The sequence below is a fragment of the Macaca fascicularis genome, chromosome 2, assembly GCF_037993035.2.
Source record: "Macaca fascicularis isolate 582-1 chromosome 2, T2T-MFA8v1.1".
In the NCBI taxonomy this organism is placed as follows: domain Eukaryota; kingdom Metazoa; phylum Chordata; class Mammalia; order Primates; family Cercopithecidae; genus Macaca; species Macaca fascicularis.
The window spans coordinates 74,297,547-74,314,038 of NC_088376.1; positions in this window are offsets into that span (position 1 = coordinate 74,297,547).

Genomic DNA, 16,492 nt, shown 5'->3' on the forward strand with positions numbered 1-16,492 from the left:
TCTCATAGGATATGACCGCTCTCTCTGTGTTATTGTCAGTGGGACAAGATTTGGAGGTGAAAGACGTTAATAGTGATGATCCTGATCCTGGTAGGCCTAGGCTAATGTGTGTGTTTGGATCTTAGATTTTAACAAAAAATTTCAAAAGTTAAAAGAAAATAGAAAGAAAATTATAGACAAAGGATATAAAGAAAAATAAAATGTTTGTATAGTTGTACAATATGTTTGTGTTTTAAGCCATTATTAGAAGAGTGGAAAAGTTAAAAATTTTTAAAGTAAAAAGTTACAGGAAGCTAATGTATTATTGAAGACTGAACATATTTTATAAATGTAGTGTAGCCTAAGTCTAGAGTGGTGTACAATAATGTCCTAGGCATTTGCATTCACTCACCACTGACTCAGACTCATGCAGAAAAATTCTGGTCCTTCAAGCTCCATTCACAATTAGTGCTTTATAGAGGTCTGTAATAGATTACACTATCTAAGTTTGTGTAAGTACACTCTATGATGTTCACTCCATGACAAAACTGCCAAACAACACATTTCTTGGGAAATATCCCTGTCATTACATGATGCATGAGTGTATGTTCATTGAGAAGGATACTGAACCCAAGATATAAGAAGTTAGGGAAACCAAATTCAAGAGATTTTGCAACTGAAGAATAGGAATGTTAGCCGGGCGTGGTGGCTCACGACTGTAATCTCAGAAGTTTGGGAGGCCGAGGTGGGAGGATCATGAGGTCAGGAGATCGAGACCATCCTGGCCAACATGGTGAAACCCCATCTCCAGTAAAAATACAAAAAATTAGCCTGGTGTGGTGACATGCGCCTGTAGTCCCAGCTACTTGGGAGGCTGAGGCAGGAAAATCTCTTGAACCTGGGAGGTGGAGGTTGCAGTGAGCTGAGATGGTTCTACTGCACTCCAGTCTGGGTGATAGAGTGAGACTCTATATAAAAAAAAAAATAATAATAATAATAATAATAATACAAATGATTCAGATATGAAATTATCAGTTACATTAAACGAATTTATATTTTTGTTTTGTTTAGTTATAGTGACAACAGTGAATATCAGAAGAAAGAATAATACAATTTTTAAAAAGCAGACTCTAGAGATGTCACAATAAAGGATATAAGTACAAGAGTGAGTTTTCGCTGCAAACTGTGTATGAAACTGATCTTAATAGTCACATTAATTATGTCACATATATTATGCAAATACAATTTAGAAAAGGAAAACTGTGATTTAAAGGTAACTTAAATATTAAGGTACATATCACTATTAACTGGGCCTTTTTAAAACAAAATCTAAAGTTTATTATTTTGATAAATAGAGGCATTATTTATTAACAACTTTCTATGAATAACCTAATAGAATTGCACGCTATAATAATGAAAACTAATGTTGTTATATGCCCACATTTTATCCTAATTTTTCATCATTAATTTTTAAAGAATAATAACTTTAATTAAATGATTATAACACCAAGATTAAAAGAATATTAGACTACCTCATGGTTTTCCTGTTAGCAGTCTGCAAGTACTATGAAAATACTATTTATATATTAGACTGTTAGGCACACACCTGTGAAAAATCAGTGTTAACTCAACATTGCTCTACTTTTTTTTTTTTAACTGTAAATTTCCACAAATTTTTGGAGAAGAATAAGTGCATGCTGTGTTTGCAATTTTAGACCTTTTGCACTCAAAGTGACTTCATGAAAAAAGTTTCTGTAGGAGCTTAAAGAAACATAGTTATTTTACATCTGGTTTAACTCAAAAGTGGCTGAAGAAATTTACCTCATGTTGTCTAGCAAAAATAAAAATTAATCTTTTCTGTGTTATCAGTTCTAATATATATTTCCCCATAATGGTATTGTTTGATTATTGTTGAGCACTATCCTAAATTACATATCAGGGAAATTATTCATAACTAAAAGAAGTAAAAAATAGCAATTAATAATCAACACTATCTCTAAAAGTAGCACCAAATATGGGGCATTTGTGTACTAATAAATATATACTTTTTTCTGCTTAATTTTGAATGATAGAATTATATTGTTTATAATTTACACTAGGATGTCAACAACTTTTTCCCTACCTATAACTCTTTCTTAACAAAAGTCACCCTCGAGTACACCCTTATCCTCTAGCTTTGACCATTGGAGACCAGTGTAATAGCCACCTTGAACTAATTAGATTTTCTTTCCCCAAAATGTAGATTTTGTTTGCAGAAATCCAAGCTCGAAAGGTCTTGTACATTCATAAGCTAACATCTCCATATCTGGCTGTCATAATAGGTATTTTCAAGTAGTTGAAGATGCCAAAAATAAACACTGTATTGGATGATACTGTCATTGTTTGGATGACAGGTAGAACAGGCGTGCATGGAGATCTAGGGAAAAGTAATGAAAAGATCTTCTGCATTCATCTAGGAGTTAAGGTTTCTGTGGATATTTTTTTGAAAGACATATATTCTTTGCTTCCTGAGGGTTTATTTCTAGTAGGTGTTTTTACTTTGGAGCCAAATAATCACTAAACAATGGGAATATAAGCCATATTTAAAAACTTTTAAGATGCTTAAAAATTTACTTTTTCCTTAAAGAAAAAATGTAAAAGATTTTACATATATGATTTTTATATTTGTGTTATATGCATTCTAACAATGAATACTAGAACATTTAAGGACTCTTTATTTTTATTCATAATCTCTGATTACTTTTCCCATTTGCTGTACTCTATGTCATAACACATAGTGCAGGACAGGATATTAAAAAAAAAAAAAAAACTCCATGTAGAAATATTTCACAGAAACTAAAGACCCCAAAAGGCAAATAATAATGTCTTAAACTATCATTAATGCTTTCTTAAGCTTTCCTTTATAAGTTACTCTAACTACAGTGTTCTCCATCACAGTTAATGGCAACACCATCCTTTCAGATTGAGAAGACCAAAAAATCCAAAACTACTAACAAACAACAAACTATAATTGTCTCATTTCCTTAAAGCCTTAATTTTGCATCACAACTCCCATCAATCAGATCAATAAATATGATAATCTCCATATTCAATATGATTATTCCTCACAATTCCCACAATTACTATGTAATTATTATTATATAATTGTCTCATCTCCTTAAATCCTTAATTTAAGGAGTATCACAACTCCCATCAATCAGATCAATCAATATGATAATTTCCATATTCAATATGATTATTCTTCACAGTTCTCACAATTATTATTCAGTTTTATCTTCATTATCTTTCCCTACATAATTGCAGTAGCCTCCTAACTGGTCACTCCTCTCTCTCCCATTTTCACCTTAGTCTCTTTTCAGTATAATATTTTACAGTGAAACATGTCACATCACATTCCTGATGTGTTCAAATTTTTCAATAGTTTTCCGTGTCTTTTTGGTTTAAAACTAAAACGTTAAAAAAAAAAGGTTACAATATCTGACATTATTTAGCTTTGTTATTATAATAGTTGCATCTAGAACCCAGGACTGCATAAATTTAAATAGTTGCAATTTTTAGAGGTTATCTGTATTTTTTATATATCTAAAATACATATTTTAATTTTCTAAATTTGTTTTATTTACTTAGAATTCATTGAAACCTATTATACTAATTTATTTTGTTATACTTCATTGTGTGTTTAAAATAATTTATGATTTAATATAAATTTTAAGAGGCATCAAATAACACCTCTAAATTAGGATTGATTAAAAAAACAACAAGCCATGTAGCTGAAAAACAAATAGGCATTTGATTAAAAGGAAATGAAAATATCCATGTTAACAGGGTAGTTATATGTAAACATAATTAAATCTACAAAACTAAGAGGGTAAAATACTGATGATGATCTTATAGGAAAGCATCATGAATTACAACAATCATAGTAAAATTAATGGGTAGTGACTGTGGGTAATAAAACAAAGTGAAGGAGCATTTCTTTACTTTGAAGGTTCATATATAGGGAAGCATTTCTTTACACAGCATTTCACCAACAAAGTGAGTTATCTGTGGCTGAAATTTAAGAAATCATATTTTGCTAATAATTAATAACTTTGTAGTTCTAGCAACTAAGATAGTGCTAATACACTTTCATGCTTCAGTGAAGTAGTAATTCTACATTGAATGCAAATACATATTCAACATTTCCTGGGCCCTGGACCTCTAGTTCAAATCTGCTGAGTAGATTAATTTTGCTTTCATTGCCACTCACCATCATTTTTCTTTTCTTATTTCCTCTGTCATCCATACAATCATCTTTTGTTGGGTTACTTATGCTAATTCTATGGAACTACTTCTACTCTTGATACAATGATACATACTATTTGAACTACACAAATCACTACTTGAGATTAAAAGTACAATGATTGTACTAGTATGGTTTTTCTTTGTAGAGAATTATTATTATTAGAATTCACTACTTTGGAGAAACCAATTTTTTCATGGGTAAGATTCAGTGAAAACTCCACAGACTATATATCAACAGATCTCTGTTTGAAACTTGAAGTGTCCTCTTTAATTTTGTACATGTTTTCCTGGATGTCTAGAATCACAAAACTTCTGCTTACTAAGCTATAGAACAGATACTAACCTCTGCAGGTTCTTGCACATGGCCTCTAGTTGGCACATCTCATGTGTCATACATATTCTAGCAGTTAAATAAATGGTATAAATCATAGAACATTTTAATTGTTTTCTTCAATAACACTTTTATGTAAACATTAAAAATATTCTCTCTTGTATTTCAAATATATCTAGATATGCCATTATAGTAATAAGAATAATAATTGATGTAAAATATGAAAAATGTAATACTAACATTGAAAAGGTAATATTATTCATGCCAGTTGAGAATAACTGATAGGTACGCAACAGAGTGATCAGTTGTTTTCTTGGACTCTGCACTAATGAGCACATATATTTTTACAGATGTTAGCAGTTTCTACTGATTTGGATAACATAGCAAGCACACAGATTTTAGTAGCAAATATAGCTTGACTTGAACTTCCTTGTGACTTCTGATAAATTAACTGAAAATTTTATAAGTCGAGCTTCAAAATCATGAATGAGAATTATAGCATCACTCTTACAAACTGTTGTAAAGGTCAAAAGAGACAATGCAGTGGGTCTATTTCCGAAAAAACAAAGGACCTGAATGTGTTTTTAGTTAAATTTCCTTTTGAAGCAATCATTTTCAATTAGCCATATTCCTGCCTATTTCATTTATCTGTGAAGTTTTCATATGGCATCTTGATATGAAACCACTTGATCTATATCACTTTTTAAAATTTAACCCGTCTACATTATTTAGAATTCAAAATTAGACATAATTAAAAGACATTGAACAGATTCCTACACATAATTGCATTATGGTCCTAGAACTATTGGCTTCCTTACATTGGTTTTAAGAAATATTAAACACCTTTAGAGAAATTCTTCCCTTCTACTTTATTTCTGGAAATGTGATCTTTTGCATTCCAATAATAGAAGCAGTTTGATCACACTTCCAGTGCATATCATCAGGCTTTATGATATTCACTTCGTATCTCATATTTGAAATGGTTTTCCCTACAAAATGACTTATTAAGTATGGAATTCCACTACACAAACATCATTTTTTTGTATAATTTTAATTACTGTTATTAACTTGATGTCAAAACCTGTCAGGGGAAGTTTTCTAAATGTTAACTAATCTAATTTTCATCCACTTGCAAGTATGTCTTCCAAATGATGAATATTCACTTAAATCATTGTATGTAATATGGTAAATATATATATATTTATATATAAAAATATACATATATAGACTTCATTTATCTTTTAGCAGTTTTAAAACATAATAATTAAAACATAAATAACATCAATTGCATGATTACTCTTTCAGGACATGTTTTACATATATTAACATGTACAATGTTCATAACAATGCTATGAAGTAGGCCCTCATGTTAACATTTTACAGGTGAGGAATCTAAAACCCAGACAAATAATTTTTCCAAATTATGAGATTATTAGGGTGGCAAAACAGGAATATGAACCAAGACTGTAAGTTTCCAGAGTCAAGACCCTAAATAATCAGACAATTTTGTTCTTAGAGTGAAGACTTGATAATATTAGAACATTTACTTACTTACTGTATGATATGGTAACATCTAACATGAATATAAATGTTCAGACTTAACATTAAGTACTTTAAATTTATATTCAGCTGTATTCCCAGAGAAAACTAACAGTAACATTTATTTTAGCCTTCTTATTAATAATGTTAACACTGGCTGAGCATGTACAATATTAAAACCACTTGCCAGGAAACTTTACATATACTATCTTATCACATTTAACATACATACTTACCTTATTATTACAGAATCCTTGGGATGTTGCTTTGCCAGCCTGAATCCTCTGTGGCCAGTGGCATCTTTGCCCAAGTTTTCTAGGGCCTGCTGAGCTTGGCCTGGCAGGGTACACTCAGCACACATTACTAGCCTGGATCCCACACCAGCCAAGGATGAGCCAGGTGCAGAGTGGCAATGGGTGTGTGAGTGGACATGGGGTCCAGCCACGTGCTCATCAAGGTACACTGGCTGTAATGAAGCAGGTAGCTCCAGGTGCTGGCCTGGGCACTGGCTCCCTATGAGGCTGTGACTGGACCAGGCATACTACAAGCAGCTTCCCTGGCTGGCATCGAGGAACACAGTGGCACCTGGAAGCTCAGAGATGCCAGGAACTGCAGAGCCACAAAGAAGGTGTCACAGGTCTGGCCTGGGGAGCTCCTAGGTCTGGGCTCCCTGAAGGGCTTATCTCTTCTTTCCCTCTCTCTTCTATCCTTCTTGTTGCCTGCAATGTGGTGAGTAAGGGGCATGTTTTAACCCTGTTTCTGTTACAGCTCCTTTAGCCCCATGGTTTGGCAGGTTCCAAGTTCTTGTCCTGAATCCAGGAAGAATGAGGTATGCAGACCAGTGGAGTGCAAGCAAGATAAAGAGAAGCTTTATTAAGTGACAAAACAGTTCAGAGGAGACCCTCATTGAGTAGCTCCTCTCTACAGGTAGGATCTCCCAATTGTTCAGCTCTCTGCAAAGAGGAGACCTTTGAGTGGGTAGCTCCTCTCCACAGGCAGGTCATCCCATTGGGCATTCAGCTCTCATCAGAGAGGAGACCCTGGAGTGGGTAGCTCCTCTCTGCAGCTGATCACCACATCCTTTCTTTGGTTCTCAGCAGAGAGGAGGCCCTGGGATAGGTAGTTTCTCTCTGCAGCTGGTTGTCTCATCATCTCCTCAAGTCTGTCTGAGTCCAGAGTTTTATGGGTCTTAGAGGGGAGGAAGTGCACACCAATTGGTCCATGGGTAGTCATGGGCAGTCTTGGAAAAAGTGCCACAAGTACCTATTCTGCTCTTTGGGACTGGCTGCCAAGCCCTTAGGCTTCAGGCCCTCCCTGTCTTGAAGGTGGGGTTTCACCGGGGATCCACCCCCTCCCATGCAGGAACCTGTCTGCCTCCTGCTGTCAGTTCATAGAGCCCAGGCTGTTTGTGCCATGGGGCACCTTCAGGCCTGTTCCAAACTGCCCTCAACACCTCCTGGGCCTCTCTCCTGTGCTTGTCAGTACCCAAAGTCCAGAGAGGGCTGAGACAGCAGGGGGCTGGCATGTTAGTACTGCCTCAAGTGTCCATACACCTGTCTGGGGTGCTACAGTGCCTGGGCTCAACACCAACCTTGCTTTGAGATCGGAGTGGGCACTGCGAGTAGGGAGAGGTCAGGCAGTGGGAGCAGATATATCCCAGCCTGTGGAGGCAGGGGAGGTTTTTCCAGGACCCTGAGAGTGCAGAGGTGCCTGGGTCCACAGCCATAGCTTGGGCAGTTGCAGGTGCACCCAGGAGGGCGGTGCTTCTACCTGTTGTTGGCTCCTGCTGGCCCTGTGGAGCATGCAGCCTAGCCGCAGCTCCCCTGCTGCACCTGGCAACTTGACATCATTATGATATAGGTAATATTTTCCTTTCTCTAGTATAAGCAAGATACTTCAAAGTCAATTAATTAGCTCAAGATTAAAAATATTAAACTTGATGAATCTTATTGAAGACCTGAATTTCAACAAGAGTTCTAGTTTATTTTACTTCAAACTCAAGCATATATTAGTTTATACTATACAAACACACACACACACACACACACACACACACACACACACATCTGTATATACTCCCACTGTATACACTTTGGCATCTCAGCATTTTTCCTAGCATATTTGAATATTTGAAACACTTAAAACATTTCTTTGTACCAAACAAATATATGTAGAAACACAGCTATTTACAAAGCTTCACTTGTTCTGAGGATGCAAGAAATCTGGATGATGGAAAATTGTAGCTATTAATTACAAATACATATTAATATATAGTAAAGCATATGGTTCACTCGTTCTGCTTAAATCAATAATAACCCAAGACTAAGAAACAGTATTTGATTTTTATGAACATTGGATTAAAACTCCTAACTCCATATTAGCATCTTTGTATACAGATTCTCTAATCAATTGACAATTTATCCTAAATTTCTATTCAGGGCTTATTAATTTCCATAATAGCTTGTGCCTACAGAGTACCCACCCACCATCTGTTACTTAAGAAAAACAACTTGTACAATTTAAAACAAAGCATTCTGTTCAAATTAGGAAATTTTGACACATGGTGTTTGCTTGAATTTATGAATATGAGATCCTACATGACCCATACTTTAAGATATAAATAAAATAAAAAATTCAAAATAAATTATCTTAAAATCACATGAATTAAATTTATAAAATCAATTAACAGAAATAGCTAGGAGAAAACATAAAAAATCCATATAAACGATGACCAAGTAGAGATTTGAAATATTCTTGAAAAATAAAGATGATGCATGTTTTTAAAATTTGGGAACACATCTCTTGATCACTTTTACAAAAGTGGCATAGATATTTTTACAGCAATTAATATAAGATTGTATTTTACATATCACACAAAACTAATCAGATAAATTTTAAAAACTATTAAAATGCAAATGAAAAAATAACACATTGTGGGGGTACTAATGGTATAACATAAGATAGTTTCATTTTAGAACATGTCTCAAAGTAGCAATAGCCCTGCAGATAGAAAATAATTCGCATTGTTGAACTATGCCCAATTAACAGGTGCATGCATATTTTAAGGCATATGATCCAGCAAAACACCTGGCATTGGAAGGTCACAGTTTTCTTGGCTTCTTAGATTAAAAATAAGACAATCATTTAAATCTCAGAATATGAGAACATTTGGCCTAGGCCCAGAAGCCAAGAACAGTTGGCCACTAAAGCAAAAAGAATCATTCTTGAACATTATGTCTTACAACTGGTATGAGACTGACACAATTTTCTGGGTCACGTTCTCGCGTGGCACCAATTTTGAGCAAGGTTGTTGCTGGCAGTGAGTCCCACAAGAAGATAAACAAGACAGAATTCTTGTCCTCTACTGTATCAAACATAAAGGACTGTAACCCTGAACAGAAAGGATCATGCTACTAGCTCAGATGATCAAATATGATGAAATTAGAGAGGTTGAGATACTGATTTTGGTTGAAAATATGTTATGATACTTGAACATAATTAATGATGTGTTATTTTAATGGAGACTTTATGGATAAATGAAACGAGTGTGTCATGCTGGAGAGGAAACAAGAGGGAGTATTCAAGGAAAGAACTACAGAATAAAAGGGACTGAGTGAGATTTCATGAAAAATCCAAAGGTGAGCCACTCCACTAAAGTGGCAGATATAAGGGAAGTTAGGAGAAATACAGATTGAAAAGAGTTTAAAGGATAGAATCACTAGATGTATCAGCATAGGTTGATTTTGGTTTTGCTTGTTTGCTAAGGGTATGTCAAGTGAAAGAAAGTGAAGAGATGATTGATGGATACTACAACAGTACGAAAAAGGTAGTAGTATTTTTTAAAGAAATAATGATGTTTGTTGGTAAAAATCACAGTTAAAGAATCCAGATATTATACTACATCCAAAATTTGAATATGAGATATATTTATTGATCTAAGTTGATTAATTATGCACTATAGAATCATTAAATAGTTTCAAGTGGGAAATTATTTGGAAACAAATTTTTAGTTTGTTTTGTAAGTTATAATAAGAGCAGATTTTGAATAACTTAGCTTTATGAGTTATAAGCAATGAATCTGCAAACATGAAAGGGATTCTTATATTTAACAACTTATCTAGGGAAAATGTGTTTTTGTCACAGAAAGAGAAATCCAACTTTCTTTTTTGATGATATATCTTTATATAGCATAGCACTCCTAACTTGATAGAGAAACATATTTATTATTAGAATGTATATAAAAGTACAATAGTGACATAAGTTAATTGGCAGAGGCCACATGAGTTATTACCTATATGCCTATTGTAAAGGCAATTAAAATAATATATGAGAAATGGTCTATAAATGGAAACAGATTATTCCTGGATGTATCTATCATTGAGTTTTTCCCACCACATTACATCCCTACCACAAAAGTACTTGTTCATCATTCAGCCCATCAGACAGACAAATTTACCTTACACAAAGAAAAATCCTATGTTTTTCATATAGCTTCTTTTCCCATGGTTGGATGATTCTTGAGTGGTGCCATCTGAACTGTTGGAATGTGTACACAAAGAGGACAATCATCTATTCAGCCATGGCCACTGCCACACACATATTTTTTGCCCTGTCCCCAAACTTCCAATTTGATTTAGAAATGATTTATTCATTGGATATGTATTCAGTTCTATAGTCATGCCTTTATTTTTGTTAAAAATCTAGGCATTCCACTCTTTGAAAGAGAACCTCTATTTTATCGGAACAAGAAGATCTCTCCTCTGACAGTTTGTGAAAGGATAAAACTTACAATCAGTTCTTCATTTTCTTTAAACAAGAGGCATAATGCCTCCATGGTTTCTCCTCTTTCAACATAAAATATTGTTATTATCAAAATATTTATTTTATTGTGTTACTGTCTCAATAATGCTGAAGATTGTTAAATTATTAAGAAAATTGATAGATTTTGTAATGGCAGAGACTGATAAAATGGGAAACATTTTTATTTTTTTCTTTTATATATTTCAAAATTATAAAATCTTTACAGTATTTTTTGTAGTAACAAGGCAAAAATTAACTTCTCCCAGATATATAAAAGTTTTTGTTTACTTTCTTTATTTACCTGTTACTCATATAATAAAAAATTGTGGTCTTCACAAAAGTTAATATTCTGCTTCTCCTTTCTCATCTTGTACCACGACTACCTAGCCAGCATTGTATGAAGTCAAGACATACTGGCTTCCTTTAAGCACTGGTATATGGTCCTTTTTGGCACAGAACTTTAAAAATGCTACACCCTCTATATGGAGATCTTTTCTTTTTCATTCATTAATCATCATCCTTTTCTCAAATTAACTTCTATTTTTGGTGGGGGAAGTCTTTTCAGAAATTTCTTAAGTCATATCTCCTAAAATGTGGTTACATTATACCAAATACTTATATTTCAGGACACTTATCCCAATTGAAATTTTGCATTTACTTGTGAAGCTTTTTTGTTTGTTTGTTTGTTTATTTGTTTTTAATGTCTATATTCTCAGGTGTTGCTCACATCCATAATTACCTGTATCAAAAAAGTTGACTTAATGAATGGTGAATTTCATGGATTTTGTTTCTATCAATTTCAAGTTTTATTTGGTAACATGTAACAAATATATCTTGAAATTGGGAAATAAGAATATACACAATTATAAGTTGTGTTAAAGCAAAAATCTTTTAAATAAAATAAAAATCAGAATTAAATTGATTATTAGATTTCCTTTAAGATGTTCAGGACTAGTTTTGTAGTATTCCAATGGAATAGTTGCTAACCCACAGTTCTGAGAATACAGAAAGTGGAGAATATTGAGGTATTTTCAGAAAAGCAAGGCAAGTTAATGAACAACCTTTTAATAATTTCTTTCCAAGCACTTCTAATTACAACATAGATGTTATTTACAAAATTGAAAATACTACTTATATAAAGCTTCTTAAACGATATTCATGCTACAACAAAATAGAAACCACATTTCTATCAAAAGATCAGGAATTATACAATGGCACATATCCATACTCACTAATTTTTAAGTTTATTTTTATGTAGCTATTATCAGGCAAATTTTAAAAGTCTCAGCTAAATTACATAGTCTAAAATAAAATTTTAAGTGGTATCTGATTTAGTGTATTATCATTAAATGTCAACTTTTTGTGATTAAATTTTCATTTTGATTTAAATATAGGGATTTTAAATTATTTGTTAAAACCATTATGCATGTATCTGCTACATATGGAAATACAACTGGAAAATGCTATTCACTTTCCTACAAACACATAACAGCTATAATCTGAGAAGTGTATGGAACCAAATGAGGTTTTATATTAAATACAATTTCGCTCTTTCTAAGACCAATTAGTATTACACCATCTAGAAACATCTCTTTCATCATCTCCATACTGGAGGAGTCAGCATTAGACTAGATCGTGGATTTCTATATATACCCATGTGTGTTTGGAACCTGATAAAAGAGGCCTGCTAAATTTTATTCATTTTTTTTTTTATCTCTTTAGACATTTATTTATCTCTTCAGACAAGTAGTGGAGACTGTTATTCAGAACAATTACAGAAATATTTTTCATATACCATACAACTTGTTACTAGCAGATAAATTATAGTGTTTGCACAGAGGGAATGAGTTAGGGAAAAGACAGTGATATGAATGGTTGTTTCTACCCTCTAATTTATCCAAAAACCTGTGCCTCTTATATATATATATATATTTTTTTTCCTTTTTGTGGAGAACGGGGTCTCGCTATATTACCCAGGCAGGTCTCGAACTCCTGGGCTCAAGCTATCCTCCCGCCTCTGCCTCCCTGAGAGCTGGGATTACAGGCGTGAGCCACCGCGCCCGGCCTCCTCTTATATTTTTGATTCAGAGAAATGCCACTTATACCAGAAATATGAAAATTACTCACAATGTCTTATGCCCAACATTTATCAAAAATAAAATGTCTTTTTATTTGTGTAGGTACAATTGCCCTCTATTTGGTACTCTCTTCTTCAAAGACACCTGATATGATTAAATGTCATCTTAAATTTTAGCTTCCATATCCCTACTGGAAGGGACCTGGTAAGAAGTAATTGAATCATGGGGGCAGGTTTTTCCCATGCTGTTCACATGGTAGTAAGTCTCATGAGATCTGATGGTTTTATAAAGGGAAGTTCCCCTGCACATGTTCTCTTGCCTGCCACTCTGTAAGATGTGTTTTGTTCCTCTGCTGCCTTTCACCACAATTGTCAGGCCTCCCCAGCCAGGTGGAACTGTGAGTCCATTAAATTGAACTTCGTTTTCTTTATAAATCACCCAGTCTTATGTATTTCTTCATAGCAGTATGAAAATGGACTAATACACCACCTCACTAGCTAAGAATAGTATGTATCCCCAAAATATATTGTTTGCTTTGCTGCAACAATCTTTCAGGTAGAGCTCCTGTCTAGTGTCTTGCTACATTTCCTATCACTTCATTTTCACACTATTATGTAAAATAAATGTTAACTTTAATGTTACTCACTTCAGTTTCCTGTTTATACCTCTTCAGTTATTCCCCTTTGTTTTCATTATGAAGCCAACTTCTGAAGCATGCTATTCCGTCGGGTGCTCAAGGTCCAAGGTCTATAACAAATATTATCTCCCTCTCTATCTCTATCTCACTTACTTGAATCCTAAAGCACTATTAATTTTGCCATCTCAATATCTCAATGGCATATTTGCATGCACATTGTATTAACATAAAGATAACACTTTAAAAGTTAAAAAGAAGTGAGCTGAACAAGAATACTGAATAGAAGCTTTCATGGATTACCCCTCTGTAGGAACACCAAAATTTACAACTAAATACATGAAAAAGAACCTTCATAGGAACCATAGATCAGGTGAGTGATTACAGTACCTGGTTTTAACTTCATAGCAATAAAAAAGGCACTGAAGTGATTAGGAAAGACAGCCTTGAATTGCCAATTCCACCCCTTCATTCTTCCTTGGCAGCAACCACGTGGTAGAGAGAATCTGTCCCCGTACGTGTGGGAAAGTACAGTGATTGCTGGATGTTGCATTGGAACTGAGTGCTGCCCTACCGCAGCAAAGACCAACACAGGACAGAACTCAACCGGTGTCCACAGAGGGAGCTTGTACACCAGCACTAACGAGAGGTGAACTGTCCATCGCAGTGGTCAGAACCTGAGTTCTATCAAGTCTCACCACCAAGGGATAAAGTGCTCAGGGGCCTAAATTAACGTAACAGACAGTCAAGGCCACAAGGACTACAATTCCTAGGAATATTCAGGTACTGGGTTGGGTTTTGAGCCAATAGACTTGGAGTGCACATAACATGGTGAGATACCAACTGGTGTGGCCAAGGAAGGGATTGGATAAATATGAAAATTAAAACAAAAATTTAACAAGTTATTGAAACAAATGATAAAGGAAAGACCACATACCAAAATCTATGATATACAGTGAAAACAGTACTAAGAGTGAAGTTGATTTAAAGCAATTAAGTGCCTAAATCAAACAAGTAGAAACACATCAAATAAACCACCTAACAGTGCATCTTAAAGAAATGGGAAAGCAAGAGTAAACCAAATTCAAAATGAGTGGAAGAAACAAAGTAATGGTCACAGCAGAAATAAATAAAATTGAAATGAAGAGAACAATACAAAAATTAACAACACAAAAAGCTTTGTTTTCAAAGATAAATAAATATGACAAACCTTTAGCCAGACTAACTGAGAAAAACAGAGAGATAATCCAAATAAATAAAATCAGAGATGAAAAGGAGACATTACAACAAATACCATAGAAATGCAAATGATCATTCCTTACTACTATTAACAAGTGTATGCCAATAAATTGGAAATTCTGCAAGAGGGTAAATTCTTAGACATATACAGCCTACTAAGATTGAACCATGAAAAAATCCAAAAACTGAACCAAAGAATAACAAATAACAAGATCAAAGTCATAACAAAATGTCTCTATGCACAAAAAAGACCAAGAACCAATAGCTTCACTGCTGAATTTTGCTAACATTTAAAAAGCACTAATAACAATCCTACACATGCTATTACAAACAAACAAACAAACAAAAACAGAAAAAAGAATACTTTCAGACTTATTGTGAAATACCAGTACTATGCTGATACCAAAACTAGACAAATGTACACCCCCGAAAAATAAAGGAAATTACAAGCCAATATCCATGATGAACATTGATATAAAAATTCACAAGAAAATACTGGCAAATCAATTTCACCAACACATTAAAATGGCCACTCATGATGACCGAGTAATATTTTTCCCAGAGATGCAAGGATCCTTCAACAAACACAAATCAATCTATGTGATACTTCATATCAAAAGAATAAAAGATAAAAAACATCATTTCAATTGATGCTGAAAAAGCTACTGGTAAAATTCAACATCCCTTCATAAGCCTTAAAAAATACTGAATATAGAAGGAACAAAACTCAAAACAATAAAAGCCACATACAACAGACCCATAGCTAATATTATACTAAATGGGGAAAATCTCAAATGGGTCCATGAGACACTTTGATACAGGAATGCAATGTATAATTATTACATCAGAGTAAATTGGATTTTCATCCCTTCAAGTATCTATCCTTTTTCTGTTTTACAGACAAATTATTGTTAACTATACTCACCCTGTTATGCTACCAAATTCAAGATCTTACTCATTTTATCATACTATATTTTTGTACCCAATATTCTTTCCCACTTCGCCTTACCACTACCCCTCCCAACTTCTAGTAGCCATCATTCTGCTCTCTTTAAATAAAAAATAAATAAATTTTAATAACTTTGGAGGTACAAGTGCTTTTTGTTTGCATAAATGGATTGTATAGTGATGAAGTCTGAGATTTTAATGCACCAATCACCTGAGTAGTGTACATTATACCCCATACGTAGTTTTTTAAATCCCTCCTCCTCCTCCCATACTCCCGCTTTTGTCTCCGAAGTCCATTATATTACTCTCTATGCCTTTGTATACTCATAGCACAGATCCCACTTGTAAGTAAAAACATATGGTATTTTTTTTTTCCATTCCTGAGTTATTTCACTTAGAAAAATGACCTCCAGTTCCATCTATCTTGTTGCAAAATACATCATTAAGTTCCTTTGTATGGCTGAGTAGTATTCCATGGTGTATATACACCACATTTTCTTTATCTATTCATAGGCCAATGGGTAATTAGGTTGGTTCCATAACTTTGCAATTGTAGATTAGTCTGCTGCAATAACATACGTGTGCAGGTATTTTTTTGATGTAGTGACTTTTTTTTCTTTGGGTATCTCCAGTAGTGGGAATGCTGGATTAAATGGCGGA